Source organism: Grammomys surdaster, unplaced genomic scaffold, assembly GCF_004785775.1.
Source record: "Grammomys surdaster isolate TR1022 unplaced genomic scaffold, NIH_TR_1.0 328, whole genome shotgun sequence".
NCBI lineage: Eukaryota > Metazoa > Chordata > Mammalia > Rodentia > Muridae > Grammomys > Grammomys surdaster.
Genome location: NW_021604747.1, coordinates 1,316,339 through 1,333,432, shown reverse-complemented (window position 1 = coordinate 1,333,432; position 17,094 = coordinate 1,316,339). Strand labels below are relative to the sequence as shown.

The following is a 17,094-nucleotide window of genomic DNA, read 5'->3' as shown; positions in this document are numbered from 1 at the left end:
CAGGACAGGGGAGGAGCTATCAGGACAGGGGAGGAGCTATCAGGACAGGGAAAGGCTAACAGGTAAGGAAAGACTGATAGTTTAGGGTTAACATTTTGATAGGCTGACTCATAGGAGAGGCAATAAAGGGGAAATTAAGACATGGCATTTAATGAATTAGTAACTGCTGTTGCTCTGCTAGAGACTAAACCCATGGCCTCCTGCATGCTGGTCAAATTCCCTGTCACTGAGCTAATATCCCTAGTTCAAAGTGACCACTTCAATTTCTGTTGTTGCTTTTAAAGTGGCCATTTTAACAAGTGGACACTGCATACAGATGAATGTGATTTTAATAATGGCCTTTATGCTTAGAGACTGAAGTGTGCCTAGTGTTTATTTTTAAGTGGCATCTGCCTTAAAATGTTTGCTGATGGGGATAGAGATACAGCTCAGCAGTTAGGAGCACTGGCTGCTCTGGTAGAGGACTCAGGTTCTATTCCCAGCACCCATATGGAGGCACACAACCTTCAGTAACTCCGGTTCCTGGAGCTCTGATACCCTCTTCTGACTTCTGCAGGCATGAGGCACACACATGGTGCACATACATACATGCAGAAAAAAAACTAGACACACACATAGTGCATATACATCTATGTAGGAAAAACGACTCCTAACCAAACCCTAAGTCTCTAAATTCTTTAAACAGGTTTTGGTGATTTCAGATGTAGAAGTCTCCAAGGCACACTTGTGACATGCTAACAATTTACTGTTTGAGTTTAGCTCTTTCCCCAATCTGCGTACTTTGATTATACTCTCATGACACTTAATAAGCTCTTTATCCAAAGATTCTTCCCTTTGAATTCCTTACAATCATGCTATGAAAATGTTTCCTAAAGTTAGAGTATCTGTAATGCAATTGGCAGCATGCTGTGCCACAGATAAAACTCCTAAATTGTGGGGGTTGCATGGAATAGTCAACATATAGTGCAGCCATTAGCAACCACAGATGGTCTAATTTCCATAGGAGGAAATCTTCTATTTGTTTTCAATACATTAAAATTTTGATTAAACTAAGCTATCCATTTTCCAGCTGCTGCCATGACTCTGTTAAGTAATTCTGACTGGTCCTTCTGCATCCACGAGTCTTGCCATTTCTGCCAGGAGTTTGTGGGTGAGTTCTCAAGTAAGGCCTTCAAGGGAACTGGAGAGTGAGGCTCTCACATTCATGCATCTGTGTGCCAAACATCTCTTGTAAGAAGAATATTAACACCAGTATTCAGGATAATTTGGTCTGTCAAGTGCTTTTCTTGGGAAATATGGTTAGTTCTTCAACCACTTCTGAGAGACTAAGGAATTCTGGTAAAGACTGTACTGACTTAGTCTTCCAACTCAAGTATAAAAGGAGCTTGGGCAGAAACATCCATTGGTGGTAAGGTACTGCCAACACCTCTGACTGTTTAGACTTCCACTGGGGTCAGTACAAAGACAGGCAACTGAGGAGTAACCCCCAAGGAATCTCAGGGAAGGATGACACCTCAAGGGTCTGAGGTTCCTTATGGAAGAAGGAAAACACTTTAATACTAACTGTGGTAATAGACCTACAATTTGGTGAATGTGTTAGGAGTCAATGAAGCATATTCTTCATATGGGTGAACTGTGTAGTGGTGTGCACTATATTTTCATAACAGTGTTAGAGACAACAATGTACTTCTATTTAATTCTAAAATGAGAAATCTATTTAATATTATAATATAATAAGCCAAAGAATTATTTTATTTTAAAAATATATTACATTTATTTATTTGTGTGTGTGTGTGTGTGTTTGTAGGTTCATGTGTGTCATGCATCTGTGTAGGGGGTCAGAGGACAGCTTTAGGGGGTCAGTTGTCTCTTTCCACCATGTAGGTTCTGGGTCACCAGGTTTGGTGGCCGCAGCCTAAGCATCTCAATTACCCTTTTATAGTAAAGACTTTTATTCCCTTCTCTTGCTGATTCATGTTACAGTGAATCCAAGAAAAGGAAAAACTGACCATCTTAATGCTCAGCTTCACAGAGGTCATGTGACTCTCTGTCACTGAAAGGAGATGACTCTGAGACACAGCTATTTAGCAGCTTGTCTGGGGCCCAGGACAACCCAAGTGACACAGAAACATAGCCCATTTGTCAACATTGTACTTCGAAGAGAAGAGCCGACAGACAGGATGTTGACAGATCCTCTGAGAGTACCACCAGTCTTTCCTCATACACCTGACCAAAATCAAGGACATCCAAACTAAGTTGTGAAGAAGCCTGGGGCCTGAGGTGAGGCTGGGAACATTTTGGGTTGCTGTAGAGAGCTAAAGCCTTGCGAGTTTAGAAACATGAATCTGATTAGTACATATAATTAACACATCGATTTGGAAAACCTATACTTATTTTTCATAACCAACTGTATAAATTTTGGAATTACACTGGTTAATATGTGTCTACTTTTCTATTTTGTTATAGTTGAAATTACAGTACAAATTTTCAGGAACCAGCAGCACATCCCTTTTCCTGACCACATGTTTCTCACTGCAGTAGTCATCCAGAGGAACTGGGGCAGAGAAGATAGAAGGAGGCTTCTTCTGGGGGTGTGGTGGGAGGGATGACCTTGGCAATATAGATCTGTAGCAGACAGTTCTTGTCAGCTACAATGGAACCAAATTGTTCCTTTACACTTAGTTTTGATCATAATCCTAGATGTTAAACATAGCTTTGTCTTGGATGCAACTGGGTATCTGTGTTGTCTACAATGACTCCTAACAGCTTGACAGAGCTTTTCATCATATGCCCAACAACACAGACATCTGGGCACAAATCCACTAGAGCATACTCCTGCCCAACCCCCTAACACAGTTTAGCAATCTCCCTTCCTGAACACTCAAGACGAGCAGGCCATTTCCTCCCCTGACAGACAGCCTGGTTTCTACAGTATCCAACTCTGGAACTCAGCAGTGTTTTCCAGGTACCAGCCCAGTTAGGCTCCCTGTCACATAGCTCTGAGTGTGGGTATTGACATCTCAGTGTGGCACCTAACTTATACATTAAATTTGATCATACATATACACACACAGTGTCAGCACTGTCCCTGTTTCAGACACCTCTGGAATTGTGGGGCACATTTACTCCATATTGGGGAGTGCTACGACTCTAGTCTTTCATCCTATGACATCTTATCCATAGCCTTCAATTCTGACACTATTCCTCTGTGCAGCACACGAGAGAGCATACATTTCACCTGACAGCTGTATAAGCACAGAAACCCTGAGGCATTCCCTTGTTTAGGTTTGCCTCACAGTCCAATCCCGGGAGCCTTTTCAAGGGCCCATCCTCAGGAGACTGTCTGGGCAGATCATCTGTTTAGCTCCTTGGGATACATTCCAGGTTGTCTGTGCATGCCTTTGAAACTGGATTTAGTTTTTATTAAAAGAAAATGTCTTCTGATCTAATTTCTTTTAAATTTTTTCTCCCTTTGAGCAGAAACAAAACAAACAACAAACAAAAACCAACCAACCAAACCCCTGTCCTTTCCTCAAGCTGCCTTTTCTAAAGGAAGAGCTCCATTACTCTGTTGAGATACCGACATTTTGGAACCAAGAGATCATTCCTCAGGCTACTGTTATTGTTGGGGGAAATAATGACCAGGCAATTCTGCTGGAGGCAAAAGCAAAGGGAGCCATTTCTGAACACACACAGGCAGCCTGCTTCATGTGTACCTGTTGCCAGTGGAAAGAGCAGCTCAGAAAAGACTGCTGAGGCTGCTCAGATGGCTCAGTGGGTGAGAGTGCAAGTCCCAGAACCCACACGGTGAAAGGAAAGAATTAATTCACATATACAGAGTTGTTCTCTGGAGTGTACACACTGATAAGCATGCATACAAACAAAAATTATTTTTTTAAAATTCAAAAGACAACTGTGATATTGTGTCCACCAGCTCTGTGTGTGTCTTTTCTTGCCTACGAGAAAGCTAGACCTCTGACGCGTTCAGTCACAGTACTTGGGAGGCAAAGGCAGGTGGATCTTTGTGAGTTCAAAGGAAGTCAGGGCTACATATGAGACTCAACCCTGTTCCAAGAGAGGGAGGGAGGATGGAAGGGTGGGTATGAGCTATTCAGCATTCTCTATATTGGGAGGAAGCAGAGAGGTAAAGGAAGCAGCCCTGGGTTGTAGGGTGCAGAGGGAGAAGAATGAGAGTTTAGGAGAGCAGTGACTTTCAGGGAAAAGTAATTCAAATTTTTTCTTAAAAATTATTTTAATTTTGTTTCATATTTTTCATTAATTGTTTTATATAATACAATTTGATCAAGGTTTCCCCTCCTCCAAAATTTTCCAGACACTCCCCCCACCCCACTTCCCTATCCAACTAACTTTATGTCCTTTCTCTTTCTTTATTTAAGCATATGAATGTCTTGCCTGTATGTATGTGTGTGCACTATGTTGATGCCCGGTGCCCACAGAGGTCAGAAGAGGGTGCTAGATCCCCAGGAACTGAGTTAATGGTGGTTGTGAACCACCATATGGGTTCTGGGAACCAATCCCAGGCCTCTGCCAGACTGAGTGCTCACAACCACTGCCAGTCATTGAGCCAGCTCTCTAGATCCCTAAATGATTTTATTTCTTAAGGCAGAGTTTTATGTTTCCCCTCCTGGCCCACAAACCCTGGGATTCTAGGCTTGACCCACCACGCCTGGTTTATGTGACACTGGGGGTGAAGGTAGGTGTCCTGCACACTAGGCAAGCACTCTACCAACTGAGCTACATCCCCAGGTCCCTTAGGATGGTTAAAAGCTAAAGAGAGAATATGGACTCTTTGCTGTCTCTCCTCTTGAGCCTCCAGCAGCAGCTGGAGGGACGAATAACAGACAGAGGGGGTGCAAAATCCAGGAAAGGCTCCTACACTGAATTCAGTGCTTGGAGGGTAAAGAGGGGACATGGAGGAGACCACAGACAAAAGTGTCAGGGAGGAGTGTGCTCGGACTCTGCCAAGCCATGGAGAGAAGCTCTTACCTTTAGGGAGTGCAGCTAAGCACTGGGCATCAAGGCCTCTCCTGTGGTTGGAAGATTCTTCTTTATCGTCAAAGGGAAACTCTTTCTGAAAGCTAAAAGTTATCATATTAATACCATACTAAATTAAGATGGAGATTGGATATTGAGGGAAAAAAAAAACACTAAGCAGAAAAGCCAGACTGCCATCACACGTAAGTTTGTGTTTTATAGTGGTGACTTTTTTCATTTATTTACATTTCTCTTAATATGACAATTTGTGTTTGTGTGCTCGACTATGTAGTTACACTGGCATGAGCAACAGCTTGGTGTGTATGGTGGAGAAAACACCACTGAACCTGTGAATTGCCTTCCTTTATTCAGAAGGGCAACACCCTCTTGATCCAAGAACAGCCGAGTTGTTAGGCTAAACCACCCAACCTGCAGTCTCCTCCTCAGAAGGCCAGCAACTTGTTGAGTCTGGATGCTTTTTCCAGTGTTAAATTATATCGGTTTTACACATGCCTTCAAGCCACCAAACAGTGGCATTGCAAAGGGGAGGAAATGCCCAGGAAACCTTGTTATGAATACAAGAGTGAAAAGAGAGACTGATAGAGGGACAGGGACATCCTGTCACATATACTGACCCTAACCCCAGCTACAAACCCCGTTATCTCCTCAAGACTCCACATATGCACATTTGGAGGTATCTAAATGCATGGTGACTGGCCTGCCTGTTTTCCAGATGTTGCTGTGCTTTGAATATTTCCACCAGGGCTGGCTTCTTGCTAATCACCAAAAGGTAAATTAGAAGACAGTGAAGGTAAACCCCCTCTGCCTTGTGATTTGGGCTTTCTCTGCTGCTGCATGTCTTGCATGCACACAGATCCTATGCCAAGGATACCTTTTATACTTGGTGGCCTGCCAGGTAGGCCACTATAGTCAGGTCACAGAAAATAATAGCCCAGGCTTCTGAAGTCTAGTATGCCATTCAGCCAAGGTCACCAAAGCATTTGGCTTCCAATTTATACTCTTCTTATCCTTGAAAAAGTAATACCTCCCCCTCTCCCTATCCTTATCTTTCTTTCCCTCATTTATTAGCTTCATTACAGCCAAGATAATCTGCGAGGGAAAGGTTAGGGAATGAGCCCAAGGTACCATTAATGACAGGCCAGAGACATGAACCATGGGTGAACCAATAATATATTTGTACTTTTGCTAACGGCTATCTAATTCACTTTATACTTAGATGTGCATGGAATATACCAGAGACTTTTCTGCATGGTATGTTTATAAGACCACTCTCCAATTCCAAATGCAGAGTCAGATAACTCGTTACTACAATGTGAAGGAACCAAGTCCTTTGTAGTAAAGTGCCAGAGTCACAATACATTACGGGCGTGAGCATCTGAGGGGCAGGGAGGCTGGCACAGGGGTCAGCTCCTCCTAGCACAGTGATGTACAGGTTGAGCCCCATCCCCAAGTACATTGGGGATAAACTGTACCTGCACCCAAGATTGTCTGTGTGGGGGCAGTGGCCTGTAGCAGAGGGTCCTATGTAGCTGCCTGGTGTGTCACATGCTTACACTTTTGCATTGTCCTTTATCAGCAATGTGCAACATGGTCTGACAGTAGCTAAATTAGATTAGCACCCACAATGCCCCAAGGGGAAGAAAACTGCAGAAGTGAAGACTAGTGAAGAACTCACAAGGATGGGTGAGAGATGCAGACATGCAGGAAAGAGAGGAAGAAAGATGGGTGTGCACCTTTGGCTTGACTATATCCCAGATGGGACAAGTTGCCTCGCCTCAAGTTCTTAGACCTTGTGAGATAGAGAATTGAAAAGGGAAATTATGTCTCCTGTATCCTTTGTAAAGGTGACCACCTATTTGGACTCAATCATGTACTGGTCTAGAAATCAATCCAATATGGGAAATAACAGTCTACTTTTGGAAGACTGGATCTGGACTTTATCAGAGACATATTTGGAAGTTAGCTGTAGTTCATTATGATCTTACGATAGCAAGAGATAAAGTTGGGACAGGATCTGAACTTCAAACAAGGTTTAGCACACGTTTTAAGGCTCTTTTAATTGCCAAGCTAAAATTGGTTTTGTCTCTTCTACAGTATTTATTGTAAGTTACACTGACTGTATAATTTCCAATTATGTTAGTGTGTTGAAACCTGACACATCTGTTACAGGGGTCTATCAACTAGTTTTCGTCTCACTTCCCTGAGTATTAGAAAACCTCAATTCTCTGAAAAAAGCTTGAAAGTGCTGAAAAAATTGAGTTAGGGTTTAAGCAGAAGCTAGAGGGTAGTGGGCTTGATTATTGCTGGTATAACACCTTTACTTCCATTAATTGCTAACACCTCTGCTTCTGCAATAGCATTAACATGAGGAGTTAAGACAACTATTTTTGTTAACCATCTAGTAAAAAAAAATGTTACTAATGTTTTGAGTATACAAAAGGATTTATATAGTTATCTGGAACAATGAATGATGCTGTATAACCCATTCAAATTATCTGAAGGAGGTTCAGGGTTTAAGAGCTAGGAGCCACCCCAAGTGTCATGACAAATATCATTGGAGTAGTGTTACTTTCGAAATTCACAATGATTATCATTATAATTAGAAAAAAGTTTAAAGACACCTGTAGGATATTTGGCATAATCCTAACACCTCTCTGGGTGTGTTAACTTTCCATAGTGAGATTATGAATTTAAAGAATGCTGTTCTGTTGAGCTATGATGCTGCAGATAATGCCGATAAAATTATTCATGGCCTGAGGTCAGTATTTCCATTTTGGTCAAACCTCGGAAATGGCATATATAGCTTGATCAGGCCAGCCCTTCTTGTCCGCTTATTTTTAACAACATCAACATGCTGGCAGCCAAAGTACATGGCTTGAACCTGAAAATGGACCTTCATATAGAGTTATTAAATTAACAGGCTGGCAAGCCAAGGATGAGTAAGATTCTGCACAAAGCCTTACCAACCTAAGACAGAAGTGTATTGCTTTTGATAATGCATATTCCATGATGGGTAAGGAAGGCACTCTTGTCAGAACAACCTAAGACAGGCTCAGTCTCGTTACTGAAATAAAAAAGGGGGAGAGGTGGAGAGCCTTTGGGGCTGCTTGGCAAGAATCTGACATGGGCCAAGGACAAGGAAATGGGCTGCCTGGCAGGAATATGACATTGACCAAGAACAAGGAAGCAGGCTCCAAGCAGGAATCTGACAGTAGACTAGAACAAAGAAGTAATTTCAGGTAGGAAACTAAATCATGGGCTACAACAAAGAAGTAATCTCAGGCAGGAATCTAAATATGAGACTAGAACAAAGAAGCAATTTCAGACAAGAATCTAAATTTTAGGTTAGAACAAGGAAGTAGGTTTTAGACATGTAAATAACCTTGGGCTAGGACAGGGAAGTTGGCTCAGATACTTTGGTCATCCTGACAAGCCTTTAGAAACAGTGATCATGGGAGTGTTCACTTAATTGGGTTTTATGCCTTACTTTTCCTTTGACTATTTGTGTGTATTGTATTGCTTGTTCTTTGACTATTTGCATCTAGTGTATTGCTAGACCCTCAACCTAGAACTGACCTTAATACATGCATGTAATTAAAATGGTATAAAAGTATAAAGGAAGAGGGGATATAGGATAGGGGGTTCTAGGGAGGGGAAATGGGAAAAGGGGATAACATCTGTATTGTAAATAAATAAAATATACAATAAAAATATATCTAATCAAAGCAAAAAAATAATAGAATTCTTACTAAGTGAATACGTTATACAACACCATTTTATGGGTAATTTATGTTGCAAGGGATGGTAAATGTGTATAAATAAAAGAGATTTCTACAAGGAAAAAAACCAAAACAACAAAAAAGAAAGATGGGTGTGGGAAAAATGACAGGATAGGCAAAACTAAGCTTTTTCCTCAAAAAAAAAAAAAAAAAGATCAAAAGCTTCCTAGGGGCAGACTCAAAAGCTTAGAGAAAAATGAGAGAGAAACAGAGCAGTGGCACCTGCTAAGATGGCAATCAGTTACAAATGTCACAATCACATGTTCTATTTCTCAATGGGTTCCCAAAAACAGTGTGGAGAACAGAAGAATCATATTGCCTGGAAATACTGCTAAGTCTCTCTGTCTCTCTGTCTCTCTGTCTCTCTGTATCTCTCTCTCTCTTTCTCTCTCTCATACACACACACACACACACACACACACACACTTTGGAACTGAACCTGGTACTTTGCACAGGCTATGTAGGAACTGTGTGTGTGTGTGTGTATACACATATGCAAGCATCCATGTATGCATATGTATATATGTGTGGATGTATATATAACTAAATAATATCCTGAGGAAAAACATACTGCCAAACAAACTCAATGGGATAGAACTCTAAGAGCCTGGGAGGCTGTGCATACAGTTCACTGGGAAGCATTGCCTAGCATGTGTGCATGTATGCATGTGTGCATGTGTGCATGTGTACATGTGTGAGGCCCCCGTTCTATTCCCAGTCTGCAGAAAGAAAGAAGGGGTTTAAGGGATCATCTTAAAAGCCACCACACATCTCCAAAACATATGAGCTCTTGAACACAGGCTACGAACACAGGCTACATTACCTTGCAGCTTTTCTTTGATGTGGAAATCCCAGGGATCCTAAGTTCTTCTTGTTGAAATCTAAGGGAAAAGAAATAATATAGTGTTAAAACAGTCATGCAGTGGCTTAAGACATTCCAATGGGAAAAAGGACAGTATTAACCAAATAACAAAACTGACAACTTCTGGGAAACTCAATGCAGAAATCTCACACGCCAAGATCTGGTTTGCTTGTCTCTTCTCAAGAACCCCTGACACAGCTCATGGGTTAAACAAATGTCTGACAGCCTTCAAAGCCATTTCAATTGTTATGGAAAAAAGAATAACTTAAAACAATTAAATACCAAGTAACAGCTATATACTAGGTGGAGGGAGGAGAAAGAATTAAGCAAGTTGGGTGAAGACAACAGAGATGTCTACCTGGTAGACTTGAGATTCCTGAAGAGAAGGTAGGGAGGTAGGAGGGGCACTGAAGAGCAAGGGGTACCTCGGCTGTGTCTCCTCTGTTTTGTTAAAATCTAGACAGCAGCACATGTGCATGGTGTGTGGCTTTGCTTGTGCCAAGGTACTAGTGTGGAGGTCAGAGGGCAGCCTGCAGGAGTCAGTTCCCTTTTTCTACCATCATGTGTCCTTGGAATTGAACTCGAGTCACTGAAGTTGGCGGCAAGTGCTGCCTGCTGAGCCACACCACTGGGCAGGCTCATTTATTTTGAAGATAGGATATATGATGTAAAGACAGCTGGTAACAATTCCGGACAGGAAAGTCACACATCCAGGGTGAATGTGTTAATGAAAACCAGGCAGAGACAGGATTTATAACAGGTCTCACGGCCAACAATCCGTTTTGCAGCTTTAGGCACAGTGACCAAACACAAGCAGACTCGGGACAGAAACTCCTTCCCCCAAGGAAGTGCCTTTATGGTTTACTAGTTAGAATCAGAGCCCAAGGGGGAGGGGGGATGTACAGGCTAAAGCAGATGCCAACATTTCTTTCCATCAAAACACATCCCAAGTCCTAAAAACTGGAAATTATGGCCAACAGGGAGGCATCGGAAATGAAGTATATAAAGTCAATTAGACATCCAGGCTTTGATTCCAAGCCCACAAGCATCCTGTCAGAACAATCTGAAGAAAGACAATTATGATCAAAGGGTGATCAAATGTTATAAAAGGAAGTGCCTGAATTGTCTTAGTCTAGTCCCAACAGAGTCGTGTGCTGTGAAATATTCTGGGTAGATAATGGCTGGGTCTCACATGGGCACTTAAATACCAGCAGCAGCTCACGTTTGTTCCGACACTGCACTAAAGTGCTCCAGCAAGCAGATGGGAAATGCTGGCCTTTCTCTGAGCTGGAAAGGAAGCCACTGAAGAGATCGGGTTCTCTCCAAACTGTCTCACATGAAGAGTTAAGAAAAAGAAGCTCACCCACCACTGTCTGCTGGAAATAAGTTCGTACATAAGACATGTAGTTTCAGAAAATATTTTAGGTACAGCTTGGCATATCTGCAATTTGATCTATAGTTTGGAATCTAATTAGCAACATTTGCTGTATAAAAGCTTTCATGGCTTAGCAATAAAAAAATAAAAAGACATCTCCAGAAATTGCAAGCTGTAGTTAGGAACTGTGATAGTTAAAACATCCTTTCAGACAGCTGTAGGGCCAGGCTGATGCTGGAGAATACTGGATTCCGCAGCAAAGATATCAGAAAATGGATACAGAAATGAAATGCCTGTTCCATATCCACCCCTCCCCGTCTTACCTTGTTGGTCAGAAAATCTGAAGGCTCCCAGGCAGCTGGAAAGCCCTGGGCTTCTAAACATGGCTGCACACAGAAGGCTGGGGTACCACCAGCCTGATCTGACAGCTAATTCTCAACGAGCAATGTCCTTGAGCCTGTCTAAGCAAAAGTGGGTTACAAATTTCCAGAGTGCCGGGCTAGTGTGAGGGACCAGGCACGCGTGGCTCTGAGCTCACAGTGAACACAAAGCAAAGGGCTGCAACAAATCAAACCCCTTCATCAGATTACAGGCAGAAATTAGAGCTGGAGGCACAGCAGCAGACAGAACTCCAGTGAGGAGCACTGAAGATTACACCACAGCCAGGCCACAGGGTATCAGAGAATGCTTTGCCCAATAAGACAAGGCTGAGACCTAACTATCATGCCAGTGTCGAGAAGAACTCTCTCACTTTCCCTAAAACAAATAGTCCCAAAGAAGCAAACTACACAGATGTCTTGGGGTGCGGTGAGGTGCCTAAGTGTTCCCAGGCTGCCCCATGCTTGGCTTTGGCTGAGCTAAATAAAATATTTCACTTAACCGGGAGCCAAAAATTCATACTTAAGAGTTAAGATTTATAAGCAACATGTGAGTAAAACCGTGGAAAAGAAAAGGCAGATATTACCAGGAGAGTCAAACATTTTAATTTGAGACAGAAGCCATTAGGTTTTAGCACTAAGCTGCTGCCTGCCCTGTTCCAAATGCAACTTGTAACTGGTGGGCTCAAATCTGGATGATGACTTTGGAAGAACAATGAACAATAATTAGAAATGGGCTGTTTCCTCCCTACAAAGAGACATTAAAGGAATTCATGGGAAACAGGCTCCATTACAAGATAAGGAAACAAGGCTTAAGAGATAACCTGCTTCCAGAAGACAACTGGTAGAGATGGAGTCAGGCATCAGTGTGGAGGTCGGTCAAGGTCATTACTGTCCCCACCTTATGTGGTGTCAGGGACTTTGAGTTTCTCTGCCTTTGAATCTTTGGTCCTGAACATTTATTTGTATCTAAGTGGCACACAGTAGGTCAGCAGTAAATATCTGCAGAATGACTACATGAAATAATGGGATAGTATTTTCTGAAAGTTAAAAAGATACTTTAGAGCCTAGCTAAACCAGATCAGCTTAGATACCGATACACTCCTGCTGAAAATGAAGAACCAGTGGATGGACGAATGGATGGAAGAATGTACAGACAAGTGTGCTACTCTTTGAAATTAAAATGTACTTTACATTCTTATGTATAGGAACACTTGGTTGCTAATTGGTGGCACTGTTTGGGGAGGTTATAGAATGCTTAAGGAAGGAGGCGTGGCTGGCAGAGTCCACTGAGATGTGAGGTGCCTGATACACGACCCACAGCAATGGATCCCACTGTGCGTTCCTGATAAGATGGACTGTATCCTCTTAAGCTGTGATCCAATATAAATCCTTTCTCCTAAAAGTTGCTTCTGTCAGGAATGTTACCACAGCGACAAGAGGAACTAAGACAGTGTCTGCTCAGTGGTCAGGAGCCTTGTGATGTTTTCTCTACATGCTTAGTTACCTCTTGTAAGCCCAGAAGGAAATGTAAGCACAGAAGGATAAGGTTGTTAAAAATAAAAGTTTAGAAAATAAAGCCTGTGGGGGAACCGTGTAAGTGCTGTGGTTATAGCTGACTGTGGGCAGGGGATGGATGTCACACGAACTCTGCAGAGTGTAGGAAACAATGTCTGGGAACAAAATCTGGAAGAATTACTAGAATTGTCGGCCTCACCTATTAGGTCCAACACAAATCAGACAGATTCATGGAAGGAAGGAAGGAAGGAAGGAAGGAAGGGAGGGAGGGAGGGAGGGAGGGAGGGAGTGAGGGAGGGCTGCAACTAAGAATTCTATCTGTAGGAAATCAATTGAGATCTACATTTTTTGTCAATACAGGTATCCACAAGTGACTGGGGAGGTGGGAGATGGGAAAGATACTTGCTGTGATATATGACAAAGGGCAGCTCAGGACCCTACTGTAGCTCTGACTATGGTGTCCCCTGTAATTTAAGAAACTGCTATCCTTGTAGAGGTCTCTCTTGTGGAGGAGAAAATTGAAACATGCCTAACCAGGAATAAGAGTAGCGACCACTAACTGGTAGGTGCCGCTCTGTTTGTGATGAGGTGAAGATCTGCATCTGTCATGTTCTCACGTCTGTGCTTAGTGCTTGCCTCCTGGACCCACTAAAGCCTGCCAGGGAGGCGCTATGCTATGACATATACAGGCAGGCCTATGACCCCATCTGCAGACAAGGACGCTGTGATAGATGGATTTCCTGGGAAAACTATTCACTGCAGCGAGTGAAGGCATGGGAAGACCAAAGAGAAGACCTCCTCCAAGTTCACCTTGCTGCAGCAGTAGGTTGACAGAACTCCTGTACAGGGAGCAGGAGGGGCTAACCACAGGACATGGTGACACACAGGGAGTTTCAGTACCTGGAGGTTCCCTGGACAAGTCACAGGGCATTAGCTACCAAAGAATCCGCCAATCAACTGTTCATCTATAACATAACCCAGAAAGGGGCCTTGTGAGGGTCCTCATAAGGAAGTGTCAACAAGGATGGGCTTCTGAGAGTCTCTTGTGGAGGATCATAAATGCTTTGATTCAAAATGGCAGTGGTTATGTCAAATACAGAGGAATATGAACACACACACACACACAGTTCATGCCAATAGAAAGCATACACGAAGGACTGGGGAGATGGATAAAGATACTTGCTGTAATATATAACAGATGTAACATATAGATACCCATAATGAACTACTTAAAAATGTTCTCCCTTCATTTTTACCTTCTTCTTCCCTCCTTCCCTGCCTCCCTCCCTCCCCTCTGAGACAGAGTGACAAGAATCTTAGGCCAGCCTCAGACTCGTGCTGTAGTCCAAGGTTGAACCTGAACTCCTACGCCTTGTATCACGTCTAGTTTACTGAACAATGAGGGTTGAACCCAGGGCTTCATGCATGCTAGGAAAACATACTAGCCCTGAAAACATACTTCTAAGAGCCAAATTCTCTGGAGAGCCCAAAGAAATAGAGGGGGCTGGCAGTGAGGTCAGAGTTGGGTGAGAATGTTTGTGGCCGCTCTCTCAGCCTCAAGGGCATCACTGACCCCACATGGTAACTATACATTAATCGTGGAGATCTGGCACTCCTGTGACAGCCTTGGAAGTCACCTTGCTCTTCCCAACAAAGATGAAAGCACTTTCAACGTTCTGGAAAACTGAACTGAACGGAAATGAACAACATAGGGTGACGCGGAGCAGCTGTCCAGATCCAACGACTGTGAGCTAGCGACAATTTCCAAAATCAAGATGTGCCACAGAAACCGTTTTACCAAAAGCAAACATATGCTTCTAAAAATGATGGCTGGCTTGAAATTCCGAGGCTGAAGACAGAGCTTTATTGCCTCACAAAGGAGTACATTGTACGCCAGAACAACAAGAAATGCTATCCCTCCACTCTTTGGTGGAGTTTATTTATGTGCTTAATCTGAGGTAGAAAGGCCTAACTTGAGGGAATCCCACCAGTGGGAGCCCATTTAGGGTCTGTCGTTTTCCTGCTATCACATTTGAGTTCTTTATGCATTCCAAATTCTAGTCCAATTTCCCCACTGTGTGCTTCCTGAAGTGCTCTGTGGATTCTGTTCCACAGTAATATTTTGTATAAGCTGCAAATAAAATTTTACCTTCCATCATGACGTAAGGTAATTTAAAACAGACTGTGTGTGCAGGGATGAAAGAGCAGAAATATTTTCAACAATAAGATATATTACAACTTGCAGCTACCTCTTTATCAGATGTGTTGATAGAAAACCATGCCAAACTTCTTATAGCAGAATACCTTTGCATTTTTTTTTTTGAGGCAAAGGCTTACTGAAATCTTCTTAAAGAGTTATTAGTGTCTTTGAAATAAAACTTCAAATGAAAAGTGTCAATAACTGTCATGAAAATTAATTATATAGATTTCGAGTTGAATTAGGGTCTCTTACTCCTGCTTGGTGGGAAGAAAGGTTCAGGCTCCTCAGCAAATGGACAAAGGGTTCCCAGAGAAAGAGCAGAGGAGCAACGGGAGGTTCACGTTTATAAACAGCTCCCTGGGGATGAGGGCGCAGCTCACCACGGCTCAGAATGGACGAGGCCCTAGGAGGCATGACCGCTGGTGTCACAGCATCAACAGATGGGTAACAACATTAAATGAGTACTGAAACATGCATTCAAAGGAACATTATCCAGCCTTCGGAAGGAATGGTGTTCTGACACAGGCTACATGGGTGAATCCATACTGCATGGCTCCATTTATCCTAAGTTCCTGTAAGTGTCAATTGCAAAGTCAGGGAGGAAAAAGGTTCAGGAAGAGGAGGTATCTCGGGTGTGTCCAGAGGATCCAGGAAGCAGCACTAAGAACACATGTAACCTGTGTGAAGCATGAACGCATAAGGGTTCTGCAATAGCACCTGGCCAATAAAGTCCCAGCATTTACTGGGCGGAATATAAAATACTGTGGGTGAGACATGGTGGAGCTTCACTGAGGAAGGACTCTCATACAGCAGTAGTGTTGACACCATCTTGGTCACCAAGAGAAGTGGAAAAGGTTTCTCCCCACCCCCACCCCTCAATACTCACTACTTGATGGTTTTTACATGACCAGATGCAAGGAAACTCCAAACTACCAGGAGGGCTTTTATGAGTCTCCGAGTCAGATGGTGAACATACTTGATGGATTGCAGATGTCCTAGAACTCTAGGAGAGTGAGTGGAAGGAGCTTGGACTCCCCCTGGGGCCCTTGAAGGGCATCTTAACAACACTGGCCTAAGGTTAGACTGTACAGAAAAACGGAACACCCAGTCCTTGTTGGGTTGAAATGGCTAGACGTGTTTATACAAACAAGAATGCTCAGCAGTCCCCCAGTCACACACACGAAAGCCTCCCCAGCCCAGTAGGATTCCAGTAGGGTCCAAAATTGAAACCTCAGTCTAAAAGCTACGTGATGCTCAGAGGACATGGGGTTCCTGGAGAAAGCGCTGGTGAGCATGCTGCTTATCTACAAGGGAGGTAACAGAAGCAAGTGTTTGAAGCTGGGTGTGGGGGGCACGCCTGCTGGAAGGAGAGCCTGGAGCAAAGACTTAAATGGTTCCTGTCAGACCACTGAGAGGTGGGGAGGGAGGCCAAAGGCTGTCTCTGAAAACACCAGAGCCAGTTCTGAAGTTCAGCAGAAGAAAAAACAACAAAGTCCAGATTCTCATCATTTGTTGACACAAAGCTAAAATAGATCACGCCATCCTTTCAGACAGGGAGAAAACACCTAGGCATGGAGACAATGTAACCCAGTATTTCTTCATAATTGGCTTCGGGCCTATAGACAGTGAGACAGAAAGACATAAAATCCGCCCCCCCCATCTATCTCTATCTGGCTGTCCACCCACTTAGCCATCCATCATCTATCCTCCCTTTCCCTACTTACCTACCTTCCTCTCTCTCTCTCTCTCTCTCTCTCTCTCTCTCTCTCTCTCTCTCTCTCTCTCTCTTTCTCTCTTTCCTCTCTCCCTCCCTTCTTTCTCTTTCTTTCCTTCTTTCTTTTATCTTCCTTTCCTCCCTTCCCTCCATCTTTCTTTCTTTTCTCCTTCCTTTCCTCCCTTCCCTCCATCTTTCTTTCTTTTTTCCTTCCTTCCTTCCTTCCTTCCTTCCTTCCTTCCTTCCTTCCTTC

The 17,094-nt window shown here is 43.1% G+C and overlaps 1 protein-coding gene across 1 annotated transcript in view; it reads right to left on the bottom strand.

The window, feature by feature from the left end:
* Svil (supervillin) overlaps positions 1–17,094 on the bottom strand; it is a 190,561-nt gene that overhangs the window by 65,094 nt on the left and 108,373 nt on the right. Inside the window, exons 3-4 of the mRNA XM_028778184.1 lie at positions 9,619–9,676; positions 5,008–5,099 (exon numbers count right to left, since the gene is read on the bottom strand). The gene's annotated coding sequence lies outside the window, so the exon portion shown is untranslated. The remainder of the gene's footprint in view (positions 1–5,007; positions 5,100–9,618; positions 9,677–17,094) is intronic.